The 18,390-nt window shown below is 36.0% G+C and overlaps 1 pseudogene; it reads left to right on the forward strand.

Annotated features, from left to right (window-relative positions):
* The first annotated feature begins 207 nt into the window (after positions 1-207).
* Positions 208-16,885, forward strand: LOC100618474 (olfactory receptor 10AG1-like; annotated as a pseudogene).
* Positions 16,886-18,390: the final 1,505 nt, after the last annotated feature.

The following is an 18,390-nucleotide window of genomic DNA, read 5'->3' on the forward strand; positions in this document are numbered from 1 at the left end:
GCCAGGTGAAGGCTAATTGTTGCCTAAGGAAAGAACACCCCAGATTTTACCTCTTGATTTGTGATTCTGAAGACACAGGGGTAGCAACCAGCATCCTGGGCCCTGGGGATGCCCTGGGGCAATCTGTCTCAGAGGCCAGGGTTCAGTAGAGTTACTAGGGCTGAGGTCAGTGCTTGGAGAGAGATCTGGGTCAAGAAGGTCGACTGGATGGCTGGATTCAAGCACAGATGGCTGGAGGCAGGAATAGGCAGCAGGAGTGAGCTGAATCAAGAGATACTGCTTTGTGTGGGTGGGTGAAAAGCCTTGGCAGGAGAAACATGGATTAAAAAAATATTATCTAGGATATCTTAAAAAAATTGCGAAGTTCTCATCCAACTTATGGTTGCCAAAAATGGTAAAACTTAAATTTATCTCTAGTAATAAAACTATTATATCTCATGAGGTTTATTAAGGATCATTAGAATCAAGGAATAAAGAAGATACAAAAAACAAACAAACAAACATGTGCCCATGGTTGATTAGCCCATTTAAAATCCTCTCACATAGCTTACCACTATACTTGCTACACCATTGCAATGGAAGAGAAGAGAGCATGGGAGGTGTTACCGCCAGTTAAATACAAATTGTGGTCTTGCCTATGTGGAGATGCAGGTGAGATTATAGGGAATTCTGGAAAATACCAAGGACTTCTGGGGATTGAAGTCTAGGGTCCCAAAATCTCCATTTTTACATAACCCCTGGATGGTTTAATGGTCTCATCCCATAGAAGGACAGTTTTATATTTCCCTTACTCTGCCCTTCCACCAGAATACTTTATGTTCTTCGTGGCAGCAGTAGTACAGAGGTTTTCTCACCTATCCTTCCAAATTTTGGAATGATGGCAATAATAGATTCTGCTTGAAATATTTCAGATGTGGTTAAAAGATTGGCTAGATTTAGAGAACTTTTGACAAATATCTATGAATTTCAAAGGTTTTTAAATGACACCGCAAGTAGCTGTAGAGACTCATGTGAATTCCAAATGATAGTAGGTTTCTTTCCAATTGTCATCAAATAAGCTCTCATGATGTTAATTATTTTCTTACTTCTTAGAGTCTGCATTAGTTGTGCTACTATTTTTAAAGTGTTTTTTTTTCCAGGGGGCAGCTTGTTATCTCAGTGGATTGAAAAACAGGTCTAGATATGGGAGGTCCTAGATTCAAATCTGGCCTCAGACACTTCCCAGCTGTGTTACCCTGGGCAAGTCACTTAACCCTCATTGCCTAGCCCTTACCACTCTTCTGCCTTGGAGCCAATACACAGTATTGTTTCCAAGATGAAAGGTAAGGGTTTAAAATAAATAAAATTCTTTTATCTGATGAAAAAATCATGTGCTCTGACACTATGGATCATGGCCAAGTTAAAAGGAAAAGATATTTCATTTTTGAGTGAGAAACTTTTCTGTTGTGCCTCTGCTTGGCTACCAAATTGTCATATAGAATGTGAATTATGAATTTGTAATTTTTATTATTATTTTTTCTTTATATAAGGAATAAGATATTTGATTTTTCAATTTTTCTCATATTTTTAATACTTGTAGTACATGGAATCGGTATTAATTTTTTTTTTATTTTGAAAGATAGCTTTACAATATCTATTATCCTTAATATCTGTAAAAATAGACTCAAATTCAGGACTCCAATCCCCAGAATTCTTTTCTCCACGTCCCCAAAGTGCTTTGAAATCACATTGAATTCTCAAGTGGACTGAGATCGATAAGGTATTTAAACCTGGTTGTGAATAGGCTCGGCCCTTTTGGACTTCCGTTTTGGAGCAGATATGGCTCTTTTCATAATGTAGGAAAGGTCTTGTCTAGGCCTCTCTGGCCCAGGCATGTATTTCTTATGCTGTATTTTCTTTAATCCTTAACCTTTAATAAACTTCTAAAATATAATATTCCTTGCAGAGAGAAACTAATTTCTACCTGCCTCAGTTTCCCTAAATTTTAACTGTTACATATCAATGCATACTGCAAAGCTTAAGACTATGGAAACTTGCTACTGATTGTTAAGTATTATGGGACTTTTACTAATAACTGTGTCTGATTTCAAGAGAAGGGATCACAAAAGAGTTCATGCATAGTGCCACGAAGGACAAGGTCAAGGCAACAAATAATCCCTATGAGATTCACAAGAATCCCTGCCAAGACAGAGGAATTGTTTTGGAGGTTCAAGGAAGCAACTTTTTGACAACTTCAGACACAGGACTCCATTGTGCCAGATTTCCTACAAGTACCTTAGTTTGATTTTCATTTTGGCTCTCCTAAACATGAGAGTGAAGGTAAAATCAGATCAGGGAATCATACTTCTCTTTTACTTCAGAACCTAGTCCATTCTCTCTTATAGTTTAGCAATTTTCTGTAGTCTTGACTGCCAATGGGAAAAATGTTATATCACTACAATTGCCCTACAGGCTTGTGGGACATATATCTCTTTAATTGGGCCGTGCTGGTGAATTAAGGATTGATTACAGGTTTATACGATTTTACTCACAATTTCATATACATAAGATTTTGATATTTTATTTTTTATACAGAATTTAATCTTTACTCTTTTATTTGGAATATTTTTAGGTTATTGGTTTTCTTTTGAAAATTGATTCATATACCTCATAAGTCAGTCATATATCCCAAGATGATTCTGGTGTTGGTCAACACCTTCCTCAGTGGGGATTGTGTAATTATGTTAAAATCCAAGGTTTAAAATCTTTTGGAGAAATTTCAGGAAATAAACTCTCCCACAACCCAATCTTTTTGGAGAAGGTACCACAAGGATGCCTGAGGAAACCAAATATTGCATCAAAAGATCCAGAATGAACTTTGGGATATAATGAACTGATCTGAAGACGGTTGAACATACTTATTCTAAATGTAAACTCTTATACCAATGGTGGTATAAGATACCCTTTTTGGCTTTTTGTAAGTGTGTCTATCAATCATTTTTTGTTTTCTTTCTCTTTTCTTTCCCTTCTATCCCCAAATTGTTTTAATTTCCCCTTCTTAAAGTGTAATAGGTTATGGACCTTTAGTCAGACTCTTTAGAGTGATAAATAGGTTATGAAAAATGATTCATTGGAGAGACTAGACATGTAAATCTGGGAGACTCTAATATGCTCATCTCCCAACAGAGTCACCAGGGAAGATTGTGGAGAGGGAGTTTCCTCCTATCCACTTCCTGGGTTGCTGATCCAATTCATCCCATTTTGCATACTGACTCTGTGTCCATGAATAAAAATTAAAACTGTGGATTTGACTCCACATCCCTGTAGGCTCCCCTTCCAGGAACAATAAATTTGAATTTATTTATATGTTCCCTCTTATTCTTTCCTCATCCCAAATCCTACCATAACAGTTCCAAGTTCTGTCCATTCCTTTATTTCCCAATCTCTTGAGAAGGCAAGTAATACAGTAATGATTATACATGTAACATCATGTAAAATATATGTTTATATTATGTATATTGGAAAAGAAAGCAAACATACACACAAATCAAGGAAAATAAAGATGTCTAAAGAAAAAAATTCTTCAAAGAGCAGAGTATATCAGTTCTCTCCCTGGAGACAGAGAGCATTTTTTTTCATCAGTCCTTTGAAATTGCCTTGGATCATTGCCTTGATAGGAGAAGCAGTCTTTCACTTTAAAGAAGGGTTCTTCACCCTTCTAAACGAAGGCATTCTTCACTCTTCATTTTTCACCATTTCAACATGAATCATCTTAGTTTTTCCAGAAACCATCTTTCTCATTGTATCTTTTATTCTATAATAATATTCAATTGTAATCTTATACCACAGTGTCCTTCCTAATTCCCCAACAATTAGGTGTTCCTTCAGTTTCAACTTTTATGCCACTATAGAAAGAGTTTATATAAATATGTGTATTATGAATGTATGCATGTATACATACATGCACAGACACATATTCATATATACATACCTATACACACCCATACAAATAGGTTCTTTCTCTTTTCTTTGATCTCTTTGAAATAGAGACCTAGAAGAGTTATTGCTGAGCCAATGGGTATGCACAGTGATAAAACTTTTTGGTAATAATAGTTCCAAATTCTGTTGCATGGTATGGCTTCCCAGACCCGTGAGAAGCCACAAGGTAGGAAGATAGAAAAAGGATAGAAGTTTTGGATTCTACGAAGGGCATGAGGGAGCCAAGTTCAAGATGTCAGAAATGAGTCAGAGATCAGGTCTTATTAATATCTTGCAGCTGAAGCCATGCCCCAATCAGTGGACGTCTCTGAAAGGCTAATTCCCGTCCAAAGACCCCAATTTAACACTTTACTGGTCAGAGGATGATATAGCTTAGCTTGGAGAATGAATAGAGAATAATAGGTGGAATTAGAGAGTGCTAGGTATTAGCACTGGAAAAGAAAGAGACACCTGGCCGAAGGCCAAGTTTCAGGTAGAGATATAGAGGAAAGAGAAAGGTGGAAAGACAGTGCTCAGCAATCCTGAGATCTTGTCCAAGAGAGATCGAGATGGCTGCAAGCTCCCTTTTTATACACAAATGTTCTCAGTACATATTGATGAGTTACATAGTGTATTGCCATTGGATAATTGCAAATTAAGACAAGGTGAAGGTGGGGTTTTATCCCAGGTGAGTAAGACAAAGGGAAGCAAGGATTCACACCCTAACCTTAGCCATGCTGGGAACAGAGTTCATTGCCATGCGCAGAATGGCCATGTGCCCACACATAATCCTTGCCTCTTCATTATACATATGGGCTAGACTACTACACATAGGATAATGGTAAAATTGTGTAAAATTATAATGATTTTTAAAATAATTTATTTAAGTAAAAATATATCACTTCCATCTCCAAAAGTCTTTCAACTTTATCTTTTACTCTTCCCTGTCATGGATTTTATCTTGACTCAAGTCCTGATCACCTCTCTCCTTGATCATTTCCCTGTTCTCCCATTTTATATTCAGGATTCAAATAATCCCTTAATCCATTCTTTACCCAGCTAAGGAACTGATTTTCCAAGAACACAGTTATAATCATTCCCCTTATTCCTCAAAAAGCTCTAGTATGTATTTGTTCACTCCAGAATGAAATATAACAACTTATGTAAAACTTTTAATTTGCAACTTGAATCCTTCAAGTTTTCATTTCAATCAAACAATATTAGGATACTCTCTACTTCCATTTTGTATATAGGACACTCCAATTCACCTCTCTAATACATTGCATGGGATATCTCCCATGCCATTTCATTTTCATTTCCTAAAACTCTAGGTTTCCTTCAAGATCACATTTAAGGACCATCTTCTGAATAAAAAAATTTCTGCATTCCATTATTGGCTTTAAAAAAAAATATATTGTGTTTGTATACATGTGCAAATGCACACATTAATTGATTTATATATAAAATGTATAGATACATGTATCTATACATTTAATAAAAGCATGAAAATCTTTACATATTTTTAAAAAGGATTAATTAATTGATAAAATTTTTTTGTGCTTGCTTAGTTCTAGTAATACAAAGTCAAATTCCACACATTTTTTCCAAAAACATTACACATTAAAGGTGACAACTTCCGTGTTCATGATATATGTGTTATTGAGTAGTTCATATGAATATATGCATTTCTATTCATACCATATGCATTTTATGCACATGTTCTAATACATTATAACCTATCATATATATTCAGATCATATATTTATATGTGCAGGTGTGTGGGTGAATACATTTGTATATATTATATTTGGGTGTATGGGGTGCTCAGGGAGGAGTAATATCTTTGGTATGACGGGCTGGTCATGCTTTCCTAGGTCAGCTCTCTAACCTCTGATCCTCACCTGACACCCAGCTCTCACTTGTGGCTCCTAGTAGCTTCTAGCATGCGGCAGCAGCCACACCCTGGGCAACGGCTTTGACAGGCCAGCTAAACCTTGTGAGGGTAGCCATCGGGTTATCATCAACCCCTGGTGAACTGGGGCTTTGCTCACCCAGCATGTGAAGACTGCTTTGGCTGAACAGACGGAAGAAACCAATAAGAAGATTCAATGGCTGAGATGGCGATGCAGCAAGGCACTGTGGAGTGCTTAAGGTGTGTTGGAGCACAAAAGACAAAACAGCCATCCAATGCAGCTGAAGAAGTCTGCAGATGTAACAACTTTTCATGCCAGTGGGCCCAGGCTTCCCACGCTGAGAGAGTGGGACTGTCCCTGTGCATTGACTTTTCCACTTAAATCTTCATGCACAAGTGTCTTTGTGCACAAAAGCGCACAAAGACATTCGTCATCCTTGGTTACCGAGAGACTACTACTATTATATTTGTATATTAATATAAAACTAATATATGACAGTTGCATTCATTAAGTTGCTCATGAAAGGAGGTAGGCTCTTTAAAGAACATCATTTCTAAAGTGCCTGTCAAATAGTTAAAATTTAATAATTCCTTGTGAAGTGATTGATGGGAGGGATAGGTATATTCTTAGCCTTTTCTTTGCCTTTTATTAGAAAATTCAAGTAGTAGAAAATTCCTCAGGCCTAATGTACTCACCTTTTTCCCACCAGCCTCATAGAATCCCTACCTTACTTAAAAACTCATCTCAAACACCCTGATTACCAGTAGGGTTCTCCCAGTCTCCCAGTTACTAGAGAGTGAAGTGTCTAAGTCCATTCCACATATCAATGGATCTGTAAATTACTGACTAGTCTAGAAAACTTCTTAAAGATTGGGATTATTCCTTTCTTTTCACTTCACTTATGATACTATCTAGCACATAATAAAATTAGCTATTAATTAAAAGAATTAATATTCTCTCAAAGAATGTAACATAGGATATAAAATGTGAGTATTGAAAAAAGTGCTAAAGTAAATTTTAATCTTTACTCTTCTAGTACATAATTATGGATAAGATATGATACTGATACATTAATATAAATTTTCTTTAGCTTAATCAACTTTCAAAAATCAGGCTTTATAATTCATACGATGAATTTCAAGTGAAGAGTAATTTAATTTTTGTTTTTAACAAAGGAATCCCATAGTTGTATCATCACTGCAGTTCACCTCATTATGAGCACACTCTTCTATCCAACCATCTACTAACATTTTTCCAAATTTGTACCTATATTTTAAAATAAATATTAAAGTAACATTAAACTTTTTTTCTACATTTTTCTATAACAATTCCTATATTCCTGATAGACACCTATGAAATCAAGTAAATATTCAAGGTATAAATTATTACATAAAGGCATTACGGTTTGTGTGAGTGGAGAAAAAGGACTTTCAGATATTCAATGATCTGTGAGTTCAAATACTTCACTTCCTTTAATTTTTAGACATTATTTCTAAAAAAATCTGAAAAGACATGTAGTATTTACAAAATGTTGTTGTTCAGTCATATTAGAACCTTCTGAAATGTTGGGTTCTGTTTGAAAGTTTCTTGGTAATGAAACTGGAAGGGCTTAATGTTTCCTTCTCCTCTTCATTGTAGTATAGTACTAGTCCCTCGGTGATCGAGAATGACTATTGTCTTTGTGCATTATCATCGACGGTGTACCCTCATGTGGCTTTGGAGTCCAAAGGCTGAGGCACAGAGTTTGTGGCACATGGGGCATGGGACTCCAGTTGTTACGGGAGGTGTGGTTGTGGCCTGGTGACGGCATTCACGCACAGTGGCAAGATGTTGATGTCGCTCATCTTCAAAGGTGGTGGCGGCATGGTTAATGTGGGTTCGCCAGCTGCTTCTGTCAGAGGTAGCGAGTTCTAGTTACTTTGGTGTAATGCCAGCCCACTTCAAGTTGGACTTGAGCTGATCCTTGAATCTTTTCTTTGGTCGGCCTTGTTTCTTGAGTCCAGCTGTCAGTTCACCATAGAATACCTGTCTTGGTATTCACTGTGGGTCCATGTGGATGACATGTCCAGACGATCGTAGCTGGGTTTTGAGGACCATGACTTCAATGCTGGTGGAGTTGGCTCTGTCGAGGACTTCCTGGTTGGTGATTTCGTCCTGCCATCGGATCCTCATGATTGACTGGAGAGAGCGTTGGTGGAATTGCTCCAGCTGTTTCATGTGCTTCCAGTATAGTGTTCATGTCTCCCAACCGTACAGGAGCGAGATGAGGACCACTGAGTTGTACACTTTGAGCTTCGTCTCAGTGCTTACACCTCTGTGTTGGAGGACTTTGGAGCGCAGCCGCCCAAGTGCCTGGCTGGCCTTTTGGATCCTGGCATTAATCTCGTGGTCTAGGAACCCGTCATTGGCGAAGGTGCTGCCCAGGTACTTGAAAGTGTTGACGTTAGAAAGCTGCTTGCTGTCGATTATAATGCATGGCTGGTTAGTTGGCCTCCCTGCTGCAGGTTGGAATAGCACCTCTGTTTTGCTGAGGCTGATAGTCAGGCCAAACAGTTTTGTTGCGGTGGAGACCCTGTCCACAATGGTTTGGAGATGATTTTCTTGGTGGGCCATGAGAGCACAGTCATCTGCAAAGAGAACTTCCAGGATGAATCTCTCTGTTGTTTTTGTTTTTGCAGTCAGGCGGCGAAGGTCAAATAGTGAGCCATCCAGTCGGTATTTGATGTAGATGCCCAGGTCTAGATCCATCACAGCATGTTGTAATACTTGGGTGAAAAATAGGTTGAAGAGTACCGGAGCAAGGACACAGCCTTATTTCATGCCATTGGGGATGTTGAAGAGATTGGAAGTCTCTCCACCAGATAGGACTTCCCCTGTCATGTCGACATGAAAGAGCTGGATCAGTTCGACGAATTTTGCTGGGCAACCGAGCTTGCTGAGGATCACCCACAATGCGTCCCTGTTCACTGTGTCGAATGCCTTTGTCAGGTCTATGAAGACAATGTAGAGACTCAGGTTCTGCTCAAGGCATTTTTCCTTCATTTGCCTCACTGTGAAGATTTTTCAATGGTGCTGTGATCTGGTCAGAAGCCACATTGTGATTCAGGCAGGTTCTTCTCTGAAACAGATGACAGGAGTCTGTTGAGTATAACATGGGCGAGGATCTTTCTGGCAGTGGAACGTAGTGAGATGCCTCTGTAGTTGTCACAGGCTGCTCGTGAGAGATGCCTCTGTAGTTGTCACAGGCTGTTCTTCATTGTACAAATGAGGAAACTGAGGAAGTGGGGTTAAGGGCTTACCCAAGGTGATAGAGCTCATGAAGGTCTGATATAGGATTTGAACTCAGGTCTTCTGATTCCTAGAATTGTACTCCAATGAGTCACCTCACCTCCTACAGAGTAAACAGAGTAAATATGTTTCTCATCAATGAATTCTTCACAGGTTTAAGAGGTCTTTTCCAGGCCCAGATCAATGGTGTATACTTTCATGTAAGAGATATTCTCACAATAGACCCAGAATAGTTAAACTTTAAATCAATCTGTAAGTCGGATTGCCCTAGTTTTAGAATCAAAAGTTTTAGATTTGGGAATGAATGAATACATGAAGTGATCAGTGGCTAGGTGTATAAATGAATGAATGAAAAATCATGATATTAATAGAAAAGGGAGATGGTTCATGATATATTTGAGGTCACAATAGCAGAGTAGGTGACAAGGTCCAGGAGACCTTAGGATATATCACTTGTCCAGGTTACAGAGATTAGAAAATGAAGTTGTAGGGCAAATATTAAGGACATAGAATGATAGGACACATTGGTAGGCCATATGGTAAAGCCTGGATTTTCTCCATCTTGATTACCTGGCAATGCCTTTCCCATCAAGTGCCTTGACAAGTCTTGTCCTTTATTCTTGGAGGAGAATTGTGGAGATCCTCTACCCTGAACTTTTCCTTTTAAGTAAATCAAGGAATGGAGAAAATATATAACTTGCTGAAAATTACAAAAGTAAGAATGGAACTGAGATTTAAAATGATTTCTCTTGATTGTAATCTTATGGTCCTAGCACTTCCCCTCTGCCTCTGCACAATTTAAATGCATGAGTGTGTACCTAAGGTCTGGATTAATTATTGCAACTATTTCATTAGCAGCAGTAGTAGTAGTCTCTTGGTAAGTGAGGATGACGATTGTCTTTGTGCACTTTCATCTGTGATGTAGATGAGTGTGCACAAAAACATTTGTGCGTGAAAGAGATTTAAGTGGAAAAGTTGATGCACAGAGACAGTCCCACTCTCTCGGCGTTGGAAGCCTGGGTCCAGTGGCATTAAAAATCATCACACCTGGAGACTTACTCAGCTGCATTGGATGGTCGTTTTGTCTTTTGTACTCCAATACACCCTAAGCACTCCACAGTGCTTTGCTGAGTCACCCTCTTAGCCTTTGAACCTTCTCATTGGTTTCTTCCGCCTGTTCAGCAGAAGCAGTCCTCACATGCTGGGTGAGCAAAGCCTTAGTTCACCAGGGGTCAACAACAAGCCAATGGCTATCCTCACAAGGTTTAGCTGGCCTGTTGAAGCCGTTGTGGGGGTTGTGGCCGCTGCCTCATGCTAACAGCTACTGGGAGCCACAAGTGAGAGTTGGGTGTCAGGTGGGAGTCAGAGGCTGGAGAGCTGCCCTAGGAGGGCATGACAAGCCCTTTGTACCAGAGATACTACTCCTCCCTGAGTACCCCATACACCCTCATTAGCAATGAGATGCTAAAGGGATCATTGTTTGGTCCAAATTTTAGGGGCTATTCTTCTCCTCTATTTGAAGAGAATAAGTGATCAAATCCTTCAATCATGATAATGACTAAAAACAGCCCAGTCTTTGCCAATTGTTTTTTCTCTATAACACTATGGAGCATTGTTTCCATTTTACAGATGAGAAAACTAATAAGAGGAGAAGAGAATTGACTTCTCAGTAATTACATATTTAGGTAATACTAGATCTGACATTTAAATACAGTCCCTTGTTTCAAAGGTCAGAAATTTTCCTATTTTAACCTGCTTCTATTAAGAGTTGTTTATTTGATCGGACTTTGAGCCTGAAGATCTTCATCCTCATTAAAAAGTGAGTTATGGCATGTGGAGGACCTATCCCCAGAGAGCTGGAAGGGCAGCAATAATAGCTACTAAAAAGGGTTACTTCTAAGCGATTTCTTTTAATGGCATATATTTTTACATAGGAGGCTGGATCTTTTTCCTTAGTCAGTTGGTGCTGTTTGATAAATTGTAATGCTTAAGGGAGAAGAAGCATGGTGTCATAGAAATAATGTTTAGCTTTCAGTCATTCTCGAGAGCCTTATATTCAAGTCCTCACTTTGGCACCTAATAGATGGGGAATTTTTGCCAAAAAAAAAAACACTCTTAAAATAGATGAATCTCTGTGTCCTTCTCTGAAAAATCAGAATATCTGTTAGTTATAAGTGCTTTTGAAATAATGTACATAAGGAGAACCAGTAACTTCTTATGTGTCTCTATTATTTTCATTCTCATTGAAGAAAGGAGCTGACTAATATGACTGAATTCCATTTTAGAAGGTAAGTACAAACTCTTTTGTTACATCTTCCTTTCTAGTTTCTTTTACCTGAAGAAGATCTGAAGTATAACTAACCTACGATGTCTATAGTGGCATTGAAAATGATGGAGTTACTCAGGGATAGAGATTTAGAGAAGACATTGACTGGCAAAAGAAAGATTCTTTATACAAAATAACCCTTGATCTCTCTGCCAGCCAAGGTGTGTGGGGGAAATGGGGAGACTTCACTAGCAGTAGGCCAAATAAAGAATTGAATGTAGCTTCTTTTATAGCAGCTTCACTTTTAATCCAGTCATTTCTCAGAACTCTCCATCCACTTATTTTCTCTTGTAACAATGAAAAACTAAACACATGCAAACATCAGTGCAGACATACATAATAATTAATGTAACATTTCACACCTACAATCTCCTTTACCCACACTCATCAGAAGAGGAAAGCAGGCTTTATAATCTGTTCTTCAAAACCAAGATTTTTATGTATAATTAATCAGAGCTCAACTTCCTTTTACCTGTTATTTTAATTTATGATATGGTAGACATGGTGGATATCTATATCCTATTTTTGCTATCATTGCTGAATCTCACTTTATTAAAAAAACAAAACCTTTTCAAAGCTCTTTAGTTTCTCACACTTTGATTTTATTATAAAATGTTTCATCTAATTCTTATGCCAAAAAGGCTTTTTTCATTATTTCCTGTTGATTAATCAGTGTTTCTTTTTTTTTCATTATTTTTTCATTATTTTTCATTATTTCCTCTTGATTAATCAGTGTTTCTTTCTTTCTTTTTCTTTTTTTTTTGGCTACAAGTGATTTGAATATTTCCAAGTATGTGTAATCCTTCACTCTGTCACTGAACTCCTAAAGTGTGAAAAGTGAATAATGACTCTATTTCTACAATTACAAATTGTTTTCTAAAATATTATGCGTCCTATCACTACACGGGTTATTTTAAAAATTGGATCATTGAATATAGGTTATTTATTTTTTCTAAATTGTTTCAATTTAGAAAATTTTTATTCATTATTTTTATTTATAGTAGTCTCATTGTAATGATTACTGATTCTTATATTGATATTATTTGACACAACTATTTGTGAACAGATATTAATATTTTCTATTTTTGACAGGCTTATGTATATGTGTTTGTGTTTGAAAATAACACTTTTGTAAGACATAGATATCTTTCCCAGTGGATAGTTTTGAAAATTCTCTTTGTACTAAATATCTATATGTATTTTTAAAATTTAATACAATCAACATTATTCATTCTGTGTTTTATGAACATTATCACTTTTATGAAGAAGTGTTAAATGAGGTAGCCTTAGGAGTGATACTCTCAGGGGCAGGAGATTCTAAGTTTAAATCTTATATACAGTTCTTAATAAATATATAAATATTGGCAAGTCAATTAAGCTACCTGCATCATCTTTAAAATAAAGGTATTACATTTTAAATTTTGTTACTTACATGAATGTAACCCACTCAAAGATGAGCCTTTATGCTTAAGTAATTCATCCATTTTATATTTCTATTTAGATATTTGGTTATAGTAAGTATTTGATATTCCTGACAATTTAGAACTTTATTAAAGGATCATTAGTCTCTAATTGGAAAAAATAAAAGAAATCGGATGGGGCTCTAGTTCCTCTGGTGACTATATAGGAATTTTCCAGTTACTAATTGAGTCTCCTACTTCAGAGTATCACTCCTGACTTTAATCCAATTTAATGAATATTCTTGAAATCAATATAGTTACCTAGTGTAATATGTATATATTATGTATTAAATCTATATGTGTGTAAATACCTATGTACGCACAAACATATTTATATAAATAAATCCACATCCATATATGAAATGTATAGCCACAAAAGTCATACTTGATCCATAAGAAGTAAGCAAAGTGCTTTGAGATGATCTTTGATGACAGAAAATTGGAAGATGTATGAATTTTCCAACATTTTTCTTTTTTCTTTACCATGAAGACTTATCTTGGACAAGGTAGAAAAATTGAAAATAAATACTTAAAAGCAAACATGTAGACCTGGAAATTGACTAGCTTAGTGGCATTGATGATTTAAAGTGAGAAGGCACAAATAAATGATTTTTAGCTTAAAAAAGTATCAAGAATTTAATAATTAATGACATACACTATTTCCAAAGAACATTAATAATACCATGAATATTGAAATACTTAAGAAAAACAAGCATCATTTATATTTTTAAGGTAGAGAAGAAGTTGGAAGTTTTGTACTCTATTTATTCTCAACTTTCATTCCTAGGGAAAAAATATATGCTAATCTTTTACATGAATACTGATAATATCAACCCTATGATGCCATTTTGAAACAGATTATATTGCTTCACTTGGAAGAAATTCTAAAGAATAACCCAATTATTCTTGATATGATTAGTAATATAATGAATAATGGCCATTGTCTAGACAGAATTTACATGCAGTTTTTTAAAAAAATTGAAAAACATTAAATGTACCACTAACTCCCAGATATTGTCCCAGGGTAGGTCAAAGATAGACAAAAGCCAAATATATTTAGTCATATACATAAAAGCCATTCACAAAGTAAGACTTCCTGTAGGCACACAAAAATAATATGATCATGACATGAAGAGAATTTCTTCTTAGGTTGATCTAATAATGATGACAATGATAGTAATATTAAAGATGTTGATGCCGCCTTGCTTATCTATATCATTTAACATTTTTCAAAATGTTTTTATAGATATACTGTACAAAATACTCTTGTTAGTAACCTTGGGTGAGGGAGAAGCAGTGTTAACAGCATTCACACACCATGAAGGATCATGCTGAAGCACAAAAAATTAAATAGTTTACCTTTGCTACGAAATTTATGTGTGATAGTCAGGAGTAGAATTCAAGACCAGTCAACTTCTTCCAATGCATAATTGTATATTGCCTTCTCACTGATTGGTAGAAGAATAGAGAATATGGCTATTTTCAAAAAGGCAAGAATACCTTCTATGTTGTTCTAGTCTCAAGGTTCTACAGATGGAAGATGTCTCAGATGTGAACCCTCCCATTACAGATAAAAAAAAATGGGATCTGGAAGTGATAAATTACTTATTGATTGCAACAGAGGCAATATGATTAAATGTTGGTAATTGAATGCATCTTCTGAATCCAAAGCTAATGTTTCTTCCATTTTAATGTGTCTACAAATTATAATCCAAAAAAGCTATAGAGGTAGTATTTGAGTTCAGGAACATTCTTTTAAAAAAGAAAAAGAAATTGAGAATACATTTTTAGTTACTTAACTTCTCTTAGATTTTAAATTAGTAGTATTTGTTCTCTTGACACCTACTATCTTTAAATAACCTAATACCCTCCTAATACTCTTTAATCACTGCTACAACCTATAAAGAATAGTTTTTCCTGGGCTGTCTTGCAGTTCCTTATCAATTTTAAATATATGAAATAATGTCATTTATCATCTTATCTGTTTCAATTCTAAAGCAAGAGGGTCTTGGGTGCATATTGCAGTGGGAATAAACTAATCAAGAGTCTATACTAATATGTGAAAGGATAATATACTTCAATGAATGAAAATATATTTAAATAGGATGAATTTTACCACTACTGAATGAATCTCGAAGTATAGAAAATGTGAGTGTCAATTAGTATGGAAAATATTTGAGGTTAGCATATTGACCTTAAGTTATATTTTTCATCTATCATATCTATTGGGTAGATGCTATGTGTTCTTCAAGGAAGTCAAATTGAATAAGAAATGACATTTTCCCTGAGGGTGCTTAGAACCTGGTAGATGGTACAGAATATGAAAATGATAGACTGGTCAAGAAGAGAGCTTTTGCTAATTAAGAAATGTATAGTGTTGATCAAATTATATGGTCATTGAAGCAAGAAGTGGATGGCAATGTAGCCAGAAAATTCAATAGAGAGGAATAAGAAAATAATAGGACTCTTAAAAGAATGATAGGATTCCCATGAGTCCACAACATGGTGGGGTGTTGGGGACTTTCTAGATTAAAAAAACTAATAATAACAACAATATCATAAGCAAAGAAGGGAGGCTGAAAGGAACAAAGCAATAATAAAAGTCCTATTCAAGTCAATTCACAATGTCTTTTCCTCCCCTCTTTCAAGTCTTGAATGAAGGCAATAATTTTTGTCATCTATAAATTATTCCAGAAAATAGAAATATGAGGAAGAATGTCAAATGGTGTTTCTATTGGATTTGATAAGATGAAGGATAATTTTACAAGCTTTACCAGATCACTCCCTGTCTCTTCGTATTTCCTTCCATTGATCTAAGAAATATATCAAAAGTTTACAAAATAAACTACCATATGGAATGATGGAAAGGTGATTCAACATAAAATAATAAATGAAGCAGATAATTTTCAGATCATAAAATGTAACCTCTTTTTGCTGAAATGGAAACTGAGCACCATACAAGAAAAATGTTTCACTGATCCTAAATTCATTATTTCCACAGGCAAAAGAACAAGACAATGTCAGAGGAAAATTTCACAATTGTGGTGGAATTCATTCTCCTAGGATTTTCTGATCTTCCCAACATGCAAGGATTTCTCTTTGGGGTTTTCTCAGTCATTTACCTGTGTATACTGATAGGAAATGGTCTGCTCATTGTCATAACCAAGATTGATCCATCTCTCCAAACCCCCATGTACTTTTTTCTTGGGAACTTTTCCTTCTTGGAAATCTGTTACACATCAGTCACTATTCCCAGAATGTTAGCAGATCTCTGGACCCACAAAGGAACCATTTCATTTATTGCCTGTGCTGTACAAGCTTGCTTCCTTTATATTCTGGCAGCAGCAGAATGCTTGCTTCTTGCTGTGATGGCTTATGATCGTTATGTGGCCATCTGTAAGCCTCTCTATTATCCTCTTATCATGAATCACAAGGTCTGTGTCCACCTGGTTGTGGTTTCATGGCTTTTTGGGGTTCCAATACTGATATATGAGACATATCAGATTTTCTCTCTGAACTTTTGTGGCTCTAAAAAACTTAATCATGTTTTCTGTGATGCACAACCATTAATAGAGTTGGCGTGTGGAGACACTTATGACATAGAGATTTATGTCCATGTTGCTGCAGTGGTATTTGTCATAACACCTTTCCTGTTGATTCTCATATCCTATATAAAAATAATTACCACCATTCTGAGGCTGCCTTCAACCTCAGGGAGATCTAAAGCCTTCTCTACTTGTTCTTCTCACCTCACGGTAGTGGGATTATTCTATGGGTCTGGGAGTATTGTGTATTTGTGGCCAAAATCCAGTCATTCAGCAAGACCAGTAAAAGTGTTTGCTCTTTTCTACACCACTGTTACTCCATTTTTTAACCCTCTAATATACAGCCTGAGAAATAAAGATGTCATTGCTGCACTAAGAAAACTACTTCCTAAGTGAATCAAGTCATGGAGCAATTAGTTAAATATTTGAATTTTATTTTGCTTTTCTTTTATTTCACAGTTCCTACAAAAATACATATCTGGCTACTTTTCATTTCACTGAAAATATATGCAAATTAAAGCCCATCAAGAGATGCTATTTGAAAATACATAAACATAAATAGGCAATTTTCAGCTAAAGAAATCAAAACTCTGAATAAGCACATGAAGAAGTGTTCTAAATCTCTTATAATCAGAGAAATGCAAATCAAAACATCACTGAGGTATCACTTCACACCTAGCAGATTGGCCAACATGACAGCAAAGGAAAGTAATGAATGCTGGAGGGGATGTGGCAAAGTAGGGACATTAATTCATTGCTGGTGGAGTTGTAAATTGATCCAACCATTCTGGAGGGCAATTTGGAACTATGCCCAAAGGGTGATAAAAGACTGTCTGCCCTTTGATCCAGCTATAGCACTGCTGGGTTTGTACCCCAGAGAGATAATAAGGAAAAAGACTTGTAGAAGAGTATTCATAGCTGCACTCTTTGTGGTGGCCAAAAATTGGAAAATGAAGGGATGCCCTTCAATTGGGGAATGGCTGAACACATTGTGGTATATATTGTTCTTGGAATACTATTGTGCTCAAAGGAATAATAAATTGGAGGAATTCCATGGGGACTGGAACAACCTCCAGGTTGTTACACTGTGTTACAATGGAATGTAATGGACTTTTCCATTAGTAGAAATTCAGGGATCCTGAACAACTTGGAGGGATCTATGAGAAATAACACTATCCACATTCAGAGGAAAAACTGTGGGAGTAAAAACACAGAAGAAAAACAACTGCTTGAATACATGGGTCAAAGGGATATGGTTGGGGATGTAGACTCTAAATGAACATCCTGGTGCAAACAACAACATGGAAATAGGTTATGATCAAGGACACAAATAATACCCTATGAATTCGTGCATCTTCTGCATAATGGGTGGGTGCAAGGGAGGGAGGGAAATAAAGTGATTATTGTAACCAAATAAATAAATTTTAAAAAATACACCAAATATTCCTAAAATTGTCACTTCCTTTTGCTACACTACAACTGATGTTGATTATGCTTTTATTTAAGTGATGAGAAATATCAATATGTACCATAAGTGGAATTATTCTATTATTTCTAATACTTTCCAAGAAACACATGAATTTATCCCCAATTTTTTTAAACGAACAAAAAAATGTAAATTGTGAATGTAAAGGAGCGACAGAGACAGAGACAGAGAACAGATATGAAGAGAGACAGATACTGATGGTGACAAAGTGAGACAGAGAGATGAAAGAGAGAGATTCAGCTATATATTTTGTGTGTAGACTTTGTAATGCTTAGAAATATAAGGGAGATAAATGATAAATGAGATTTTATGAATGCCTAAGTAAACAGAATTATAATTTATTCTACTCAAGTTTACATATGTAAGGAAAAGCACATATTGGTACAAAATTATTTATAGCATTTCTGTTTGTAAG

Source organism: Monodelphis domestica, chromosome 6, assembly GCF_027887165.1.
Source record: "Monodelphis domestica isolate mMonDom1 chromosome 6, mMonDom1.pri, whole genome shotgun sequence".
Taxonomy (NCBI): Eukaryota; Metazoa; Chordata; class Mammalia; order Didelphimorphia; family Didelphidae; genus Monodelphis; species Monodelphis domestica.